The sequence below is a fragment of the Podarcis filfolensis genome, assembly GCF_964270895.1.
Source record: "Podarcis filfolensis genome assembly, chromosome: 5".
NCBI classification, from domain to species: Eukaryota; Metazoa; Chordata; class Lepidosauria; order Squamata; family Lacertidae; genus Podarcis; species Podarcis filfolensis.
Window position 1 is genome coordinate 14494940 of NC_139608.1, and position 18425 is coordinate 14513364.

At 46.0% G+C, this 18425-nt stretch overlaps 1 protein-coding gene across 1 annotated transcript in view; it reads left to right on the forward strand.

The window, feature by feature from the left end:
• The first annotated feature begins 14395 nt into the window (after positions 1-14395).
• PLD1 (phospholipase D1) overlaps positions 14396-18425 on the forward strand; it is a 133612-nt gene continuing 129582 nt past the window's right edge. Inside the window, exon 1 of the mRNA XM_083613155.1 lies at positions 14396-14538. The gene's annotated coding sequence lies outside the window, so the exon portion shown is untranslated. The remainder of the gene's footprint in view (positions 14539-18425) is intronic.

Consider the following 18425-nt stretch of genomic DNA (forward strand, 5'->3'; position numbering starts at 1 on the left):
GGAGCTGTAGTCCTACAAACTTCTGAAGGCCACAGGTTCCTCATGCTTGCCTGTGGTAGATCCTAATTTACAGATCTCTTGTTCTGCTTCTGACAACGCAAGTGTTAAGTTGTGGGTGAACATATCAGACGACACAGCGATTCTTTAAACGGCTCTTGTTTATTCACAGGCCAGAACAGAACTGAACTGAAGGGTTCAGCCAGCCTGCTTATATAGAGCTCCAGTACAATGTAACTGTAACAATTTTCTAAAACTATCCAATCACTGAACGTCACTTTCGATTCCTTATTTGCATAACTATCTACAGTATCCCCCTGCTGGCCCAGGGTGAGAACTTCAGTACATAACAATAAGAGCCCAACTAGATCAGCCCAAAGGCCTAGCAACTCCAGCCATGGAATAGCCTTCAAAAAGCCTATGCTCCGTGAATTTGTCTAATGATGGGAATTATAGTTCCAAAGCATTTAGAGGGCCACAGAATGCATGCCCCTGGTCTACTAGGATTTTATCTCCCAATGCTTCACACACTGCACATATTTAAAGTGCATATCTCTCCCCACCCCCGAGAATCCTGGGAGCTGTAGTTTGCCCCTCACAAATTCCCAGCACCCTTAACAAACTAGAGCTCCCAGGATTCTCAGGGGGAAGTCATGTGCTTTAACTGTGTGCTTTAACTGTTCAATGATGTCCACAACATGAAGATTTCTATGCTTTCTTCTTACATTATTAGTTGTTTCTTCTCACCTCAGCTTCATCCTTGTCAGTCAAATGGGTGATGCAAAAGTCCTGGTCTTAATTAAACAACACTTAGCAAGCCCCTGCCGTTTCTGGCAATGTTCACGCATTATTGCACTCGCAAATGCGCGTTTTGTCCTCTTCAGACTTAATCATAAATTCTCTTTTCAATTAGCATGTTGGTAAAGCGATCCGTGCGGAAAATGATAACTTTAGCGACTCTGTTAGAACCGGATCTTTTACACAAGACTGCGCGCACGCTCAGATAGGCAGGCCAGAGACTCAAGAGCCACGAACCCTTTGAAAGATGCAGAAATGTCACATGCAGATTGTAAATGTAATTTCATGCCTTGACTGGGAGCAGCAGGGGAGGTAAGCAGGAGAGAAGATCCATTCACTTAGTATGATTTTGCACGTTCCATATAGCCTGACCACTAGTCCTCCATGTGCTGGCAACCTCCAGGCTGGACAACTGCAATGCGCTCTATGTGGGGCTGCCCTTGAGGCTGACCCAGAAGCTACAGCTACTGCAATATGTGGCAGCTTAACTGCTCACTGGGCCAGGATATCACCACTATGTTGCACTGCCTCTGAAACAATTGCACTGGCTGCTAATTAGCTCTTGGGCTAAGTTCAAGGTGATGGTTTTGGTGTAAAGAAAGTGATATAACTGGGGACCAGGAAGCTTGAAATATCATTTCACCCTTTATGTAGCCAGCTGATCACGGTATACTGCAGGTGAGACCTTCTTGCAGATACAGTGATACCTTGGTTCTCAAGTTTAATCCGTTCCAGAAGTCTGTTCCAAAACCAAAGCGTTCCAAAACCAAGGCGTGCTTTTCCATGGAAAGTAATGCAAAACGGATCAATCCATTCCAGACTTTTAAAAACAAGCCCTAAAATAGCAATTTAACATGAATTCTACTATCTAACGAGACCATTGAGCCATAAAATGAAAGCAAAAATCAATGTATTGTACTTTAAAATAAATAAGACAGTATCGTAGATGATAACAATTAAAAAATAAAACAAAAATTCTTACCTGCACTGATGATAATCATTTTTGAATGGGAGGCTTATTTCCATTTCCGCAGTCACACAACCAATCAATCAGTAGCTGACTGGGTTCCAGTTTCAAAAACAAAAACAAAAGCGCCAAACTTAATCCATTCCGGAAGTCCGTTTGACTTCCAAAATGTTCGAAAACCAAGGCACAGCTTCTGATTCTTGCAGGTGCCCCAGAAACAATAGCCAACAGCCACATCGGACGTTCAGCTTTCGAAAACAGGAACACTTACTTCTGGGTTTTCGGCGTTTGGGAACCAAGGCGTTTGAGAACCAAGGTACCACTGTACCATATTATCAGGGGATCCACTAATCAATAGCTCAGTTGGTTAGAGTGTGGTACTCATAATGCCAAGGCTACAGATTCAATCCCTGTAAGGGACCGCTGCATATTCCTGCATTGTAGGAGGTTGGACTAGATGAGCCTAAGGGTGTTTTTCAATTATATGATTCTGTGCAATATTCAAGTGTTGTGGCACCTACATGCAATTCCCTCCTGTTAAGCATCTCCAACGTCTTCTCAGCACCTTCCATTTCTAACAAGCCTTTTAAGCAGAGATGTTACCCAGTCCTGCACCTGTACTGGAATTGTTTTAATTGTTTTGCAGTTTGTGTGTTTCCCTCTCTGGGCTCTTTTTGGGAGAAGGAGTAGGATACAAATTTTAAATACCTAATATAATTCGCTTTTGAGTGACAGCTGATCCACTGTTATTTGGTGTACCTTTGTGGACATTTGACTTGGTAATGTATCTGTTATCGTATCACAACCCGTTATCACTGCCCAGATACTGAGGTCCAGCGCTGAGGGCCTTCTGGTGGTTCCCTCGCTGCGAGAAGCCAAGTTACAGGGAACCAGGCAGAGGGCCTTCTCGGTAGTGGCGCCCATCCTGTGGAACACCCTCCCACCAGATGTCAAGGAAATAAACAACTACCTGACTTTTAGAAGACACCTGAAGGCAGCCCTGTTTAGGGAAGCTTTTAATGTTTAATAGGTTACTGTATTTTAGTGTTTTGTTGGAAGCTGCCCAGAGTGGCTGGGGAATAAATAATATATTATTATTATTATTATTATTATTATTATTATTATTATTACTACTACTACTACTACTACTACTACTACTACTACTACTATAGAATATGCAGGTATGTCATTGCAATCGCTGTATTTTATTGTAATAGGTTTTATTTTATATTATTGCCAGCTGATGAAGAAGATTTATTGAAACAGTCTATTATCCTGAAAGGACTCTTCCACTGCTATTGCTGTGTTTGGAGCACCTGCCATCATTCTTCTGTGTTGCTGTGCTTATAGCACCATCTCTCTCCAGCTCACTCTTAGCAAAATTCTGTATAGGATATTGACTTTGGAAGGCGTTTAGCCTCAATATTCAGTGATTCTTTATGGTCAGATACTAATCTGATCATTTCTTTTCATAGAATATCTACTTGACTCATATTAGTTCGTGACTCCATGTACATATTGTATGTTTTCTGATAGTGAATTAAGAAACGGTTCGATAGTGTTATATAAATATTATATTAATCTTTCCTTCCAGTAGCACCTTAAAGACCAACTAAGTTAGTTCTTGGTATGAGCTTTCGTGTGCATGCACACGAAAGCTCATACCAAGAACTAACTTAGTTGGTCTTTAAGGTGCTACTGGAAGGAATTTTTTTTTTTTTGTTTTGACTATGGCAGACCAACACGGCTACCTATCTGTAACTGGAATATTAATCTTTGTTTTGGCAGTGAGGATTCAACTGGGCTTCCTCCTGCCGGGACGATTCTCCCCTACTGTGTTCCCCTTCAGTCTTCAGAGGGCTGACCTCTGTTCCCAGACACCTGGAGACTTTCATACATGGAGCTGGCAAGGATTTTGTTCTCACCCTGGGCCAGCAGGGGGATACTGTAGATAGTTATGCAAATGAAGGATCGAAAGTGACGTTCAGTGATTGGATAGTTTTAGAAAGTTATTACAGTTACGTTGTACTGGAGCTCTATATAAGCAGGCTGACTGAGCCCTTCAGCTCAGGCCCCAGAATAAAGAAGAGCTGCTTGAAGAATCGCTGTGTCGTCTGATATGTTCGCCCACAACTTAACAGATTTAGCCCTTGCTTTGCTCTGAAACACACCTTGCCTTCACTGGAGGTTGAAGCAACCAGGCACATCAATAGAGATGAGAGATAATAATAATAAAAAATAATATTTTTTTATTTATACCCTGCCCTTCCCGGTTCAGAAAACCAGGCTCAGGGCGGCTAATAACAAATTTAAAACACTTAATTGATGCAACAAAAAAACAGCATAAAATGTGAATAACAATAAATTCAGAATTCAAAAATCAATTTAGGGGGGAAATCCATCCAATAAACATTAGATGATCACCAGGGCTAGCTGGCTAAATTAGTCCTATTTGGGCCAGTGAGGAGACCAGGGGAGAATTAGGTGTGAGATCCAGAGTGGGTAATATTCATAAAAAGGGGAGGGGGAGGGAAGGAGGGGGAATAAAAGATCAGGCTAAGTTCAAATTGAAAGCCAGGTGGATCACAGATCACAGATACCTGCTGCACGTTAAATGAGGGGGGGGGGGGAAACTTGTACTACTATCTGGTGGCTGCAGCTGTTGCCCCCAGTTAGAGCAGTATGGTTACTGAATTGAGTTAAGTCTGGGAACCATAGAATCTTAGAGTTGGAAGGGACCCAAGGATCATCTAGTCAAACCCCCACATGCAGGAATCTCAACTAAAGTGTCCACGACAGGTGGCCACCCAACCCTTGCTTAAAAACCTGCAAGGAAGGAGAGTCCACAACCTCGCGAGGGAGTTTGTTGCACAGTTGAATAGCTCTTAACCATCAGAAAATTCTTCCTGACGTTTAGTCAGAATCTCCCACCCCGTTCCCCCTCACTCCCTGTTTTCTGATACAGCCAGTCTAAGCATGTTCAGTCCTGCTGACCACTGCTCTATCCTGGAAGATCCTTTGTGCTTTTGCAAACCTTGGTGCTTCCTGGAGTCTGCGTACACCTCTCTTGGGTGCGCGGGTGGTGCTGTTTTGGCTACATCAGCCGCAGCACTCTTCCCCTGAAGCCTGGAAATAGAGGGCATGATCCTGTGGCAGCAGTATGTGACCCTGCCATGCTTAGAAACACACCTACTTTCAGCAGCCAGAAACACTATAACCAGACCCTGGAGAGACCTGTCAGGAGTAAGCATGGACCAATGGTACCAAATAGTATGGGAAACAGCCTTACTAGAAAAATTAACCAATTAACTGAAACAGACACGGGGACAAATAGAAGATGCCTTCATCCTGGTATGGCTCCCCTTTATCTCACACACACAGCCCAACAAAACAATGACAAAAATCCACCAACAACATACAAAGCAATATGGCTAACCTGATCCAAAACACCCACCCACCCCACTCACACATGAAAACAAAGACCACCACAGCCAATCACAAACAAACAACCACACCCTAGGCCAACCCCAACCTCTCTCATCACCACAGGAACACAAGTGAATAGCAGAGAACCTGCACAAGCGACGCTGACACAAAACACCACATATATTAAGTAAAATAGAAACATCGCCACCTGACCCCCCACCCCTACTCATCTCCCCCCCCTTTTCTTCCTAATGTCTCAACAAATGAAACTGATATGTAAAAAGTGTTACTTGGAAAAAGAGAGAGAGAGAGACATTGCATATACTTTTGTAAGCCAAGAAAATCTTTAATATAAATACATTTTTAAAAAAGAAGTGATTCAACACCACTGTATGTATGAATAGGCCATTGGCGAGAGACCCAGCCAAGTCCTCCCTGGCAACCTCTGAATCTGAACCAGAATCAATCCATGGCCCCCAAATAAAAACCACAGTGTTGTGATCTTACTCTAGCTCAGGGTAGTATCGATTTTAGCTCCAGTTTATCTAGAATCCCTTTCACAGGAGGCTTATAAAATGCGGAAATATTTAAGAAGAACACTAGGTGTCACTGCATCAATGCATTTGAGATGTATAGCCTCCTACTGCAGCCTTCTACATCCAGCAGTATCCTCACGAATCTAAAGTTTTCCGTGGAGCTTAGAATCATAGAGTTGGAAGGGAACGCGGGGGTCATCTAGCTCAACCCCCTTGCAATGCAGGAATCTTTTTGCCCCACATGGGGCTCAAACACATAACCTTGAAATTAAGAGTCTTGTGCTCTACCAACTGAGCTATTCCTTCTCTTTGTTGGGATGCCATAATGCACATTAAGCTGATTGACAAGTTTCACATCTTGGTATTGCTTGCATTATGTCTCCCGCCAGTGCGGTGCCATGTTACCAACCTCACTCTGCCATCAGCCAGACCCCCAACCTGCCTGTCCTTTGACTTGGCCTGTCTAGGAGTAACATCTTCCTCCTTAGTCTCAGTTCTGCCCTCCTGGAAATCAGCAGGGAGGAGGGAGGAAACAAAACTCACCTGTTGTTGGCTGTGGCTCCGCCTCTCACTGGCTGTGGCCCCGCCCACTCTGGACCTCCCTGCCCTACCAATCCCAATGGCACAAATGGCACCCAAAATACTGAAAAAACAGTGATATATCCTTGTGTCCACCCCCACAATTCTCTGACCAGTTTAAGTACTAAAATTAAGCCGAATGTTTTACATTGCTTTGCTTCAAATATTTACTTGAACTCTGCTTAAAAGAATTTTTGCAAGCTGAGGGGAATGACACCATTAATTTGATGGTTCTTGGAACCGTCCCATGGCGTTGCAAGGCCAGAAAGAGAGTTTGCTTATTTTTTGAGGGGGGCGGGGGAGACAACAACAACACCAATTTTAAAGAAAAGGTTTGTCTCTGCTGGGCTTTTGACTCCCACACATTTGAGTGGGAGAAAGGACAAATTTCTAGGACACTGAGTTCCCCATGGCAACGGAAAACGGAAGTGACTTTAACCCTATGTAGCGACGGGTGACTCATTCTTGTTCATGTTCTAAGCACAGTAATAGCACTGTATTGGTGAAAGAGAGTAAAAAAGCTCTGTTGCAAGCTCTGTTACAAAGCTGGACCAAGACAGTCTGGTGCCCGAGGCAGAAAATCCAGTTGTCCCTTCTGGTTCAGAAAATGTAATACAGTAATGAATGAAATAATGGGTGATTTGCTATCTTTTTAAGGTGATCTGCCATTTGAGTTCCCAAAGTCAGCTTCTTGGTCCAGACAGTCCTGGATTGCTTTCAGATTGCCAGTGTTTTGCAGATAAGCATTCAAGTGCATAGCAGAAATTTAGGTTTGGGCTCTAGTGCAAAAAAAACCCCCACTTTCAAAACTGATATTTTGCTGGTAGGAAAGTGATGTGGAAACCCACTGCAGGAGGTAGGGTGCAAATGATGAACATGAAGATGTATAAACACTGTGCTAGCAAATCAGGATGAGTTCTCAAGTCTGCTATAACCTCACTGCAAGCAAATGTTCAAAAAAGACCAAAGTCTATCCTCTTTGATCATGTCCGCAGCAAACATCATGACTACCCTCCGAAAACCCCGAGAACTGTAGTTTACTCCCCACAGAGCTATAATTCCCAACACCCTTAACAAACTACAGTTCCCGTGAACCTTTTGGGGAAAACCACGTGCTTTAAATGTGTGGTGTAGATGTAGATGTGACAAGCGAACCAAGGTCATCTGGTGGAGTTTTTGCTTATTTCATGCCAGATTCTTTTGAATGAGAAGAGATAACATCTGATCACGATTATAGTTCAGGAACAGTTCAGTGTTTCATTCAGCAGCCACTAGGGAATGCGATGTTGGTTGCACAAAGTAAAAAGATCTCTCTGTGTGTGTGGTTGACTATTCGACACTGACACCCCTGCCATTGCCATTTCTCCAGTATTGGGTGAGCAGGGAAACAAACATCCCAGATTGCATCAGTAGTGTGGGTTTGTTCCTGACCACAGGAGGGTATGAATAGACTGTGTTTTATATAACAAAAAATAATGGGAAATTGCTTTCAATTGTGTCTTTAGACACAAATGTGTCTTTAGACAGAAGGTAGATTCTTGAGCTGTAACCCTGGAGAAGTCCGCTGATACAAGTATATCCTTTTTGGTCTGAAGTTGTTGTCCATATTGATTTTGTACCGGTGAAATTCTTGATATTTGAAGATGCTGATGAGTTTTTAAGTTGCATTTCTGCAGCACGAGGACTAAGAAAAGGACAGCAAGCTCTTTCAAGAGATTTGTCCTTCGATTCTGGAAGGAGAAACACCCACGATCTATTATGCAGTGGTCTGAGGTCCTCGCTGGCTTGGCTATCCTCGAACACATTTCTTATGAACATCCATTTCATGTGAATTTCTTTCTGGATGGCTTATATCGATTTGTATGTTTAAATTAAGATGGATGCATTGATGGCTACTGTATTCTCAGTGTGAACTGGTGAATTTTATTTACGTCCACTCCCTTCCCCCTTTTCTCTGTTGTTCTTTCTTTGTTAAACTTGTTATAATTTTTAAATAATGAACAAACGAATGAATAAGAGAGCACAGGAATGACAGCTCTATTCACAAGAATACTACTTGGGTCCATGAAGCACCCATGCTGGATTGTCAGAGGACTCAGGTCCTGGGTCTTCCAAGCTTCCCTGTGCGAGGAGCTATCGTCAGCCTTCTGTACATAATAAGCAGGCCAAGTGCCCTGCTTTGTAAAGGACACTCTTCTGCCTGAAGCAGTGTCTGGTCCAAGTCCATTTCAACGATGAAGAGCCATGAGATGGGGGACACAGCAGAAGAACCTTGAAGCTGCTCACCAGCAGTAAGCACTTGGAAAGCAAACTGACACATGGGTCACCTGGTGTCAAGAGCGAGCCAGCAATAAATCACATGCAGCAAGTGAAGTTCTTAGAAGAAACAGGGTCTGCTCAGGAGTGCCAGGCCTAATGAGCATAGCAGCTCTTCCTTGGTAGGTTTTGCCCCTATGAGGCAATTGTGGAGGTTGAAGGTCCCTGCCTTCCTGCAGGGAAGTCCCCTCCTCCTCTGGTTCTTTCCCAAGCAATCTGAGACTATGCCGGTGCACCTGTCTTTGCTCCTCCCGCTTCACGCCTCTCCTGGTCCTGGGAGACCAGTGGGGAAGGGAGATTGTCACAGCAGGAGGGGAAGACACCAGCCTGACTCTTCTCTACCTCTAGGCCTCCCTCATAACACCTTCCTGCTTCCACTTCTGCTTGCTTCTGGACTTCTCTGCCACAGCCTCTCACTGCTCACTAAACTCTGGTATATATGTGCCATACCAGAACATAGGAAGTTGCTTTGTACAGAGCCAGACCATTGGTCCATCTAGTGCAGTATATTGACTGCACTGACTGGCAGCAGCTATCCAGGGTTACTTTCCAGCCCTGGTGGAAAATGCCAGAAATCAAACCAGGGACTCCTTGCATGCAAAGAAAGTGCTCCACCACTGAGCCCATATATCTGCATTTTTGTGCGTGTGTAATTCTTCATCCTGTGTTGTTGGCTGCAATGAGGTCCTTTTAACTTCCTTCCCATAGAGAAGAACATCTGTAGCAGAGATAAAACAACTTCCCCCTGATGGGTTGCTGTTCCCTTTAATCAAGGAAGAATCAGCAGTTGTCCCTTGCCTGTGTCAGCTGGCGGCAACAGCAAAGCCACAAGACAGCTAGCCACTGTGTCAGCAGTTGAAGACTGCTCAGCTTGCGCCCCAGCAAGCCAGATTCAGCCCACCCAAGGCCCACCGGCCACCGCCTGCTGGGCAGCCAGATAGGAGATTTATGAAGCCCACAGCAAGCTGACATGCATGTGGTTTTACAAGGGGTGCAGTTACTGTATGCTGCAGGAGGTAGTGATGCCTACAAACTTAGATGGCTTTAAAGGAGAATGGGGCAAATCATCACATTATCAACTGGGCTACTTCTAGCTCAGCAATGTTCCCAAACTGGTCCATGGACCATCAGTAGTCCAGAAGCATCATTTAGGTGGTTCATGGCATTACATAGCATGCTGATTTTAAAGTGGAGAGTATGGGAAGGCACTTGCTCTGTTGCAACATCCTCTAACCTCCCTGAAAACAGAGCATGGTGAATGTTCATTACCGTATTTTTCGCTCTATAAGACACACTTTTCCCCTCCTAAAAAGTAAGGGGAAATGTGTGTGTGTGTTATGGAGTGAATGCAGCCGGGAGGCTCTGCTCAGTGCTCCCTTTAAAGAACCCTGTGGAGTGTGTCTTGGGGGCTTTTCCCCGAGGAGGGAGAAGGGCCGCACACACGCTCTGCGCGCTCTTTAAAGGGAGCATGGCTCTTGGGGGAGCCTTCATCCCGCTGCCCTGAAGAGGCTTCACGTGGCTATCCCAGAAGCCAGAACAGGAAGAAGCTATCCCTGAAGCCAGATCCATCTTGATGTTCTGGCTTCTGGGATTCAGAATATTTTTTTTCTTGTTTTCCTCCTTCAAAAACTAGGTGCGTCTTATGGTCTGGTGCATCTTATAGAGCGAAAAATACGGTAAATAGCTGCTGATGTTCCATTTAGGACAGCACAGGCAGGTACTTATGGAGACAGGTGGTCCTTCAGTTGCCTTTGTCTTGGTCCTTAGCTATGAAGGGCTTTAAAGGCCAAAACCATCGCTTTGAAACTGAGCCCAGAAACAGGCTGGGAACCATAGCAGTTGGCACAGCACAGGTATAAAATGGCCATAACATCCAGTTAGAAATCTAGCAGCCTGCATTCTCCAAATAGCCTTCAAAGGCAGGCCCATGTATAGCACAGCACAGTAGTCTTTCCTAGAGGTAACCAGGAGCATGGGTAACTGAGACTAGGTTATTTCAGTTGAAGCAGGGTCAGGTGGCCTATCAGCAGTACCTCAGATACAGCCTGCCCATCTCACAATAAAAAGGGCAAGGAACAAAGCCCTCAAGCTGTGAACCTGTTCCTTCGGTGGGAGTATCATCGGAAGCGTTGAGACGAAAGTCAGTTTGCACTGCAGGCTGACTTGACTTCGATTTTGGTTTCGATTTCTGGGAATGGAGTTGAGAGACGACCTAACCTGGGGAGAAAACAGCAAAGACTTGATGAAGAGAGCACAGCAGAGGTTTTATTTTCTGAGAATCCTCCGGAAAAACAATCTCTCAAAGGACCTGTTGATGGCATTTTACCATTGCACTGTGGAGAGTGTATTAACTTATGGTGTGTGTGTGTGGTTTGGGAGCTGCACGGCCAGGGAAAAAACAATGCTGTCCAGGGTTGTAAAGACTGCAGAGAGAATAATTGGGTGCACTCTTCCCACCTTGGATCAAATCTATGCTTCCAGGTGCCATAAGAAAGCTGCAGAGATAGCACAGGATAGTATGCACCCCGGAAATGATCTCTTTCAGCTTCTGCCTTCTGGAAGAAGATATAGGGTCATAAAAGCCAGGACTAGCCGCCTGAGAAACAGTTTCTACGCAAATGCAATTCTGGTTCTAAACGCAGCATAAGGAGTCTCTATAGTATATTGTATTTTAAAATGGGGTTTCAGAGTTTTTAGGGGGTTTTGAATGTTTTATGTAGTTTTTCAATTTCATTGTTCTGTGTGGGACAATGACAATAAAGATATCGTATCGTAGATACATTCCAACCTTCCTAGACTTACCTTTTTGCACTGACCTCCTTCAATGTTCGACTGATTCTCTCAGGACTGGTGATCTCATTTTCTTCTCCAGCCTTTCCTTGGGAGAGGAGACATCTTGGTGTGTCTCTCCTGGTGAGATGAAAGAGCAAGCATGGCTCTTTGCATCTCCACCGTACATAGTTAGAACTAGCATTTTCCCTATCAGCAGTGGCGGACCTACATTTTTGGGGTCCTGAACTGTTATGGGCCCCCTTCGCAACCAGAAACAAGATTTGGGGAACCACAGTTATCTTCTTCAGTGGAGTTGCTCCATGACAGATCACCACACCTTTACAACATCTCTCGAACTTTGGGATTGTTGGAATATATACAAAATAAAAAAAATGGTAGACCCAAAATTTGAAAAGCATGTGGACCCAAGTTGCTTCTGGGGCCTGTCTGGGATTAGGGGCCTTGAAGCTTAAGCTTCATTAGTTTTATAAAGGTAAAGGTACCCCTGCCCATACGGGCCAGTCGTGACCAACTCTAGGGTTGTGCGCTCATCTCGCTCAAGAGGCCGGGAGCCGGCGCCGTCCGAAGACACTTCCGGGTCACGTGGCCAGCGTGACGAAGCTGCAACTGGCGAGCCAGCACCAGTGCCGCACACAGAAACGCCGTTTACCTTCCCGCTATAAAGCGGTACCTATTTATCTACTTGCACTTAGGGGTGCTTTCGAACTGCTAGGTGGGCAGGAGCTGGGACCGAACGACGGGAGCTCACCCCGCCGTGGGGATTCGAACCGCCGACCTTGCAATCAGCAAGTCCTAGGCACTGAGGTTTTACCCACAGGGCCACCCACGTCCCTCATTAGTTTTATAATGCCTGCCTATTGTGTACTTCCTGCAATAGATATAGCTTTCTTGTTTTCCCGAACTCAGAGTCTCCGTGTGATTCTATCTAGTGTAAAATGCGCTCCTCCAGCAGGAATAAAACGTTCTGTTCAGCTTCTGTGAGTATGTCAACTCCAAACACCAACAAGTACACCAGAATCAGAAAGTACCTGAAAGCAATTTTAGAACTAATAGCAAATCTCCTGGCCACCGTCTGCTCTAACTCAAGGGCGGAGAACCCTTTTCACCTCGAGGGACGGATTCTCTTCTGGGCAATCTTCCAGGAAAAATAAATAAATTGTATGTTTGTGCAGTATGACAGTTCCTCCACACACTCACAAACCCTTCCCCATCCAGGCAGTGGAGAAGGCATCATCCTAGGGCAAATTCCAGCCAGGCAAACACACTCATGGAGGGTGAAAAACAGGGCTGGGGCCTGGGGCCAGGTAGAGAAGACTTGAAGGCTGCATCCAAGCCACCTAGGCCTGAGGTTCCCCATCTCTGAGGTAACCGCTCTAGCTGCCGGAAAGAATGCTATGGACACGTAATGCTCCCCGTTCGCAAGAGAGAGTCGAACTTGCCTCAGGGAACAACTCAGTGATGCTTTCTGCTAATTGGCACTCGAGGTGAGGCTCTTGCAAAACCGGTTGCGTCGCTCGTGTTCATTTTCATAGGCCTACGCTGGAGCGTTTCTTCCTCTCCTGCAAGGGTTGCCAGTCCAGCAGACACACCTGCGGCAAGGAGCACTTATTATTCTGACAACGCACTGTGATTAGGAAGGTGTAAGAATGCCAGCCGTGGCTTCTTCTCATCCAGATGGACGGCAACACTTCAAGGAGCAGCGCAGATCAAGGATTGCTGCCTGACAGTTTCGGAAGGAGGAGGGATGCAAAATTTTGTGATAGGTGGCTGGTGTTGCTATGGCTTAAAGCAGACACATTGCAGAGATGGATGGAAGGCACCACCTAAACCTCTGCCCACCGCCCTCCCCAAATCGGATTGCTTATGATAAGAAAAGTGACTTGAAGATGCATGTCAAAGCGTAGGATTATACTTGCTTGACTTTTCAGGGACAAAATTGTCAGTAGAGCACGAGGCTCTTAATCTCAGGGTTGTGGGTTCAACTCCCACCTTGGGCAAAATATTCCTGCTTTACAGCGGGTTGGACTAGATGACCCCCAGGGTCCCCTCCAACTCTACAATTCTACGACACAACATTGTATGTAACCTTTGTATAATATGCAGCTGTCTCATATGGGGTTTCGAACTCGCAACCTTGGCGTCATCTGCACCACATTCTAACCAACTGAGCTAGCGCTTCCCCAGCCTGAAGCCCTTCAGCTGCTTTGGACTGCAATTACCATCATCCCTGACCACTGCCCATGGTGAGAATTCATAGAACTGTAGAGTGGGAAGGGACCCTGGCGGTCATCTAGTCCAACCCCCCTGCAATGCAGGAATTTATGTGAGATTTTGTAGTCCCAAAGCTTGGGGAGAGGGCACCAGGTTGGAGAGGGTTGTCTTCTCAAAGCCTGGCCAGCCTTTTCTGGAAGCAAGCTCCCTCTGAATAAACACATCGAGGAGGCAGCTGCCTTTCTTTGAGCCTGCGGCCCAGGCCTTAAGGTCAACAAGCATTGTGCATTGTCTGTTGTTCCTACGAGGAATGCCCCTTGTTGTTCGCACTTCCAGCATGCGGACAGACAAAAGGATTGTTCCGGGAGATGCCCAGCAGATGTATATAGCCAAGATGACCGATGTGCTGCATTAACAGAACTGCTGCGAGAGCCTCGCATGTACCCAGAGGGGCGCAAGGGATCTTGTAAAGCGCTGCGCCCGCCCGCAGCCTCGCCAGATGCTGACAGCCCCAGCGGGCTCAGTATTGCCTGCACGGACCGGCAGCAGCAGCAGCAGCAGCAGCAGCTCTCCTAGATTTCCCAGCCCTTTCCAGGAGATGCCAAAGGCTTGAATCCAGGGCTTCTCAGCTGTGATTCCACCACGGATGAGGCTCCGCGGCCCTCCTTCCCCTTTCGAAGAATCGGAGACACCCAAAGCCAAGGTCTCCTCCTCGCCAGAGTTGCGCACCCGCCTCCTGTGGGCGCGGGGACTGCCGTGACCCCGCCCCGCCCCGCTTCAGCCGGGCGCCCAGCTCCACCAGCCAGGGAAGAGGACTCCTTTCCCGGGCTCCTCCGGCTCCTGGCGTCTTGCGCTCTCTCTTTCTCTCCGCGGTGGGATCCAGCTGCGCGCTTTTTGCGCGCGCGTCTCAAGCAGGTAAGCCGCGCGCGCGCCCCGGCGAAGGAACGCGCCACGATGCCCCTCGGCGTGGCTGTTACTCCGATCCGGAAATTTGCTAGACAGCAGCTCCGGCGATTTGCAACTTCTCGGGTAACTTTTGAAATCGCTACCACTTTCCCGCTCCAACTACGACTGAGAGAGAGAGAGAGAGAGAGAGAGAGAGAGAGAGAGAGAGAGAGAGATCCCCCGTAGTGATCTCCCTTTCTCTCCTTCCAAGGAGTAACTAGACCAGCTAACTGCCAAAGGTGGAACTTCAGCCAATTCAATAACAGATATCGCTCTTCCTATGTCATCGTTTGCTGATGGGAGTCGCCCACCCAGGGGTGTAGCCAGGGCAGGGCGGGGGCAGCTGCCACCTGTTCAAGTAAATAAATAAAAATACTTAACTAAAAGTAGAAATTGTAGAAAGATGTTGACAGATTTTTTTCCTAGTTTTTGTTATTTAGTCGTGTCCGACTCTTCGTGACCCCGTGGACCAGAGCACGCCAGGCACTTCTGTCTTCCACTGCCTCCGGCAGTTTGGTCAAACTCACGCTGGTAGCTGTGAGAACACTGTCCAACCATCTCGTCCTCTGTCGTCCCCTTCTCCTTGTGCCCTCAATCTTTCCCAGCATCAGGGTCTTTTCCAGGGAGTCTTCTCTTCTCATGAGGTGGCCTTTCTTAGTAAAAAGGGTAAAGGTAAAGGGACCCCTGACCGTTAGGTCCAGTCGTGACCAACTCTGGGGTTGCGGCGCTCATCTTGCTTTATTGGCCGAAGGAGCCGGCGTACAGCTTCCTGGTCATGTGGCCAGCATGACTAAGCCGCTTCTGGCGAACCAGAGCAGCGCACGGAAACACCGTTTACCTTCCCGCCGGAGTGGTACCTATTTATCTACTTGCACTTTGACGTGCTTTCGAACTGCTAGGTTGGCAGGAGCAGGGACCGAGCAACGGGAGCTCACCCCATCGCAGGGATTCGAACCGCCGACCTTCTGATCGGCAAGTCCTAGGCTCTGTGGTTTAACCCACAGCACCACCCGTGTCCCTCAGCCTTTCTTAGTACTTGGGGTCAAATTAAAACAACTGTTTTTGAGACACAGATGGGTGTCTTGCCCCCACAACATGAATCCTGGCTACACCATAGCTGTGAACCTTCCCTTTTTTTGCGGGAAATTCCCTTATTCCAGCGCTGCTTCCCGCTGCTATCCCGGATTGTTAGCCAACCCCTCACCCCGGGACAGGTGAGGCTGCTTATCCCTTATTTTCGAGGCTGCTGATCCCTTATTTTCAAATCTGAAAGTTGGCATCTATGGGCTACACCCATGCCCCCACCCACCTTTTGCAAACTTTTAATTTTTTCTCCCCACCTTTGTACAGACTTTTGCTTGTGTGTTTGTTATTCCCAACCAGGAAGTATTTGTTAATTGTTATTGTTTTGTAGGGTTTTTTGTGTGCACACATGAATAATCTGAGGCTGAGTGTCTGGTCTCTCTCAGAAATTCCACCGTGAGCCCATCTCATGGTTGCAGCTGAGAAGCAGATTTGCTCCAGAGGAGCCTTAGTATGGGAGGACCTGCGAAGTTTCTGGCACCTTGCTGTGGGTGATGCTGGGACTTCCTGGTGTCTCTTGCAGAAAGGGCTGTCTTCTCAGTGGGACATTACCAGACCTGCTTTCTTCTTCTTCTTGAAATGAAAGGTTGTTGGACTTCCATCAGCTCTTGCATGCATGGCCAAGGATGGTGGGAGGTGCAGCCAAAAAGCTGGATGGCTGCAAGTTTCAAAGAATGGTAAAGTTGGAGGAGACACCAAAGATCATCTAATGCAGGCACGTCCAATTTCCAAGAGACTGTGATGTACTCCCAGTATAAAAACACTGGCAGTGATCTACTTTTTGACCTTTTTTGGGGGAGCATTGCCCAGAATTGTTGAGCGATCAACCCCCTGTGGTGCAGAAAACGAATTTAGGTCTTAGTTCAAGTTGAAAAGTGTTGAGATTTGACTCTTAGCTGCAGTTTAGATGTCAGTTTGCAAGCCACTTTTAAATGTGCATTTGATCTCACACATGGTTTTTGCATGCTTTTTGTAATTTTTGCTCATTAAACTGACTAATTCGCTTTTTTAAAAAAGGAAAGGAAAAAGAAAGGTGGTGTATGCATTCTTCTAAGAATAATACGAAGTAGAGATGCCCGATTTGCTTTGCAGGGAGGTTATAGATAGGAAACCGCTGTCATCAGCTTTAATTGCAGAAACCCAAATTAATGGTAGGCACTTGAATGCCTCCCATGAAATTCTGCAAGTCTGGAGGCAAACTGGGAGCCGTGTTTGTGCCTGAGAACTTGCAAAACTGTAATAATCTGAATTGTGGCATGCATATCAAGCTTCATTCATTTGTTTCTTAATAAAACCTCATTGGGGAGCACTTGGTGTGTTTTACAGAGTACCATAAACAGAAGTCAGATCTCTGGGCCCAAGATGCTCACAGTCTAAATTTAGAATAGGGGAAGGAGGAGAAATAGACAACAGGGGGAGCAAACAGTTGCATGATTGCAAGCAAATGCAGTTGCACGTACAGTAAGCCTGCAACTTTTGCGGAGGTTACGTTCTGAGGATCATGCCTAAAACCAAAACTGTGTATAGTCAGAACATGTTGTGTTCAATGGGATTGCCAGAGTCCCCTTTCCCTGACTCCTGCCCCTTTTCCTCCCTCTTTTGGTTTTAATGTGCTTAACTTGCATGCTTACTGCACTTACTGCCCCATTCTATGCATGTTTACTCAGAAACGTCCAGCATCTTGGTGTCACACTTCTGCTTAGAGTAGACCTATTGGAATCAACAGAACTTAAGCTAATCGTAATTCAAGTCCCATTGATTTAAATAGGTCTGGATCAAACCTTCTGCCTCCTGGGCTGTAAGCTGAGAAGAAGGTCATATGCTTCCTTTTCAATCAATCATTCAATCAGTCAATGAAATAGTTGCATGTATGTTTTACAGCATTACCCTTAGCTAGAGAATTATGTGTGCAGAAACAGTTTTCTGCACAGGGATCAGTAATAATTTGGTGTGCAAAAGCCAGGTACCAGGGCTCTGGTTTAATAGCAAAGCAAGGGATGGGAGTCCACACCTAGCAATCCGGTTTATCTATTTATGTCTTTCCCGATGGCTTGCATATATACTTTTACTCAACAGCAACACCTAAAAAGAGAACAAATAAGAAAACCATCTAGCCAGTAACAGTTTTTATAAATGCAGGTAAAACCACCTAAGTTCTTATTTTAAAATCTATTAAATCCTCGTCTGCATCATATCTGAGTTGCTAAAAGCTCTTTGAAATAAAAATTCAGGCCGTACTCTTGCTAAGACCAGCCAAAATGCCAGACAATTGCGAATGAGTTTTCAAGTTCTGTGTCAGGCTGAATGTTGAGCAGGAGAGGAGAAGCTGGCTTGACACTGAACCCACAGCCCTCTGCATTTAATCACAGTCTCAAGGCCAAACTAAATATGCCTCTTTCAGTTGCATTGGTTTAAGAAACCCGGTTAGTTGTAGGTGTGTCAGGTTTTCATGTGGATTGTGGCAGAGAAGAAAAGGATTGACCATCCAGATGAAAATTGCTCTTCTGGGCTTAAATAAAAACTCACACAACTGCAAATGGTATGTTTTGCCTGCAGTTTGGTGGAGCGTTAGAGGAAGTTGCACACTTAGTTGGACAGTGATAGGGTACCTGCTGCCCTCCAGATGAAGTTGGACTGCATGACCAATGACCAGCCAGCATGACCAATGATCAGGGATGATGGGAATTGTAGTTTCCAGCAGCATCTGGAGTAGGGATGTAAGACAGCAGCAATGCCCATCCTTTCCTGTGTTTATTGCAATCAGCACTGTTTCT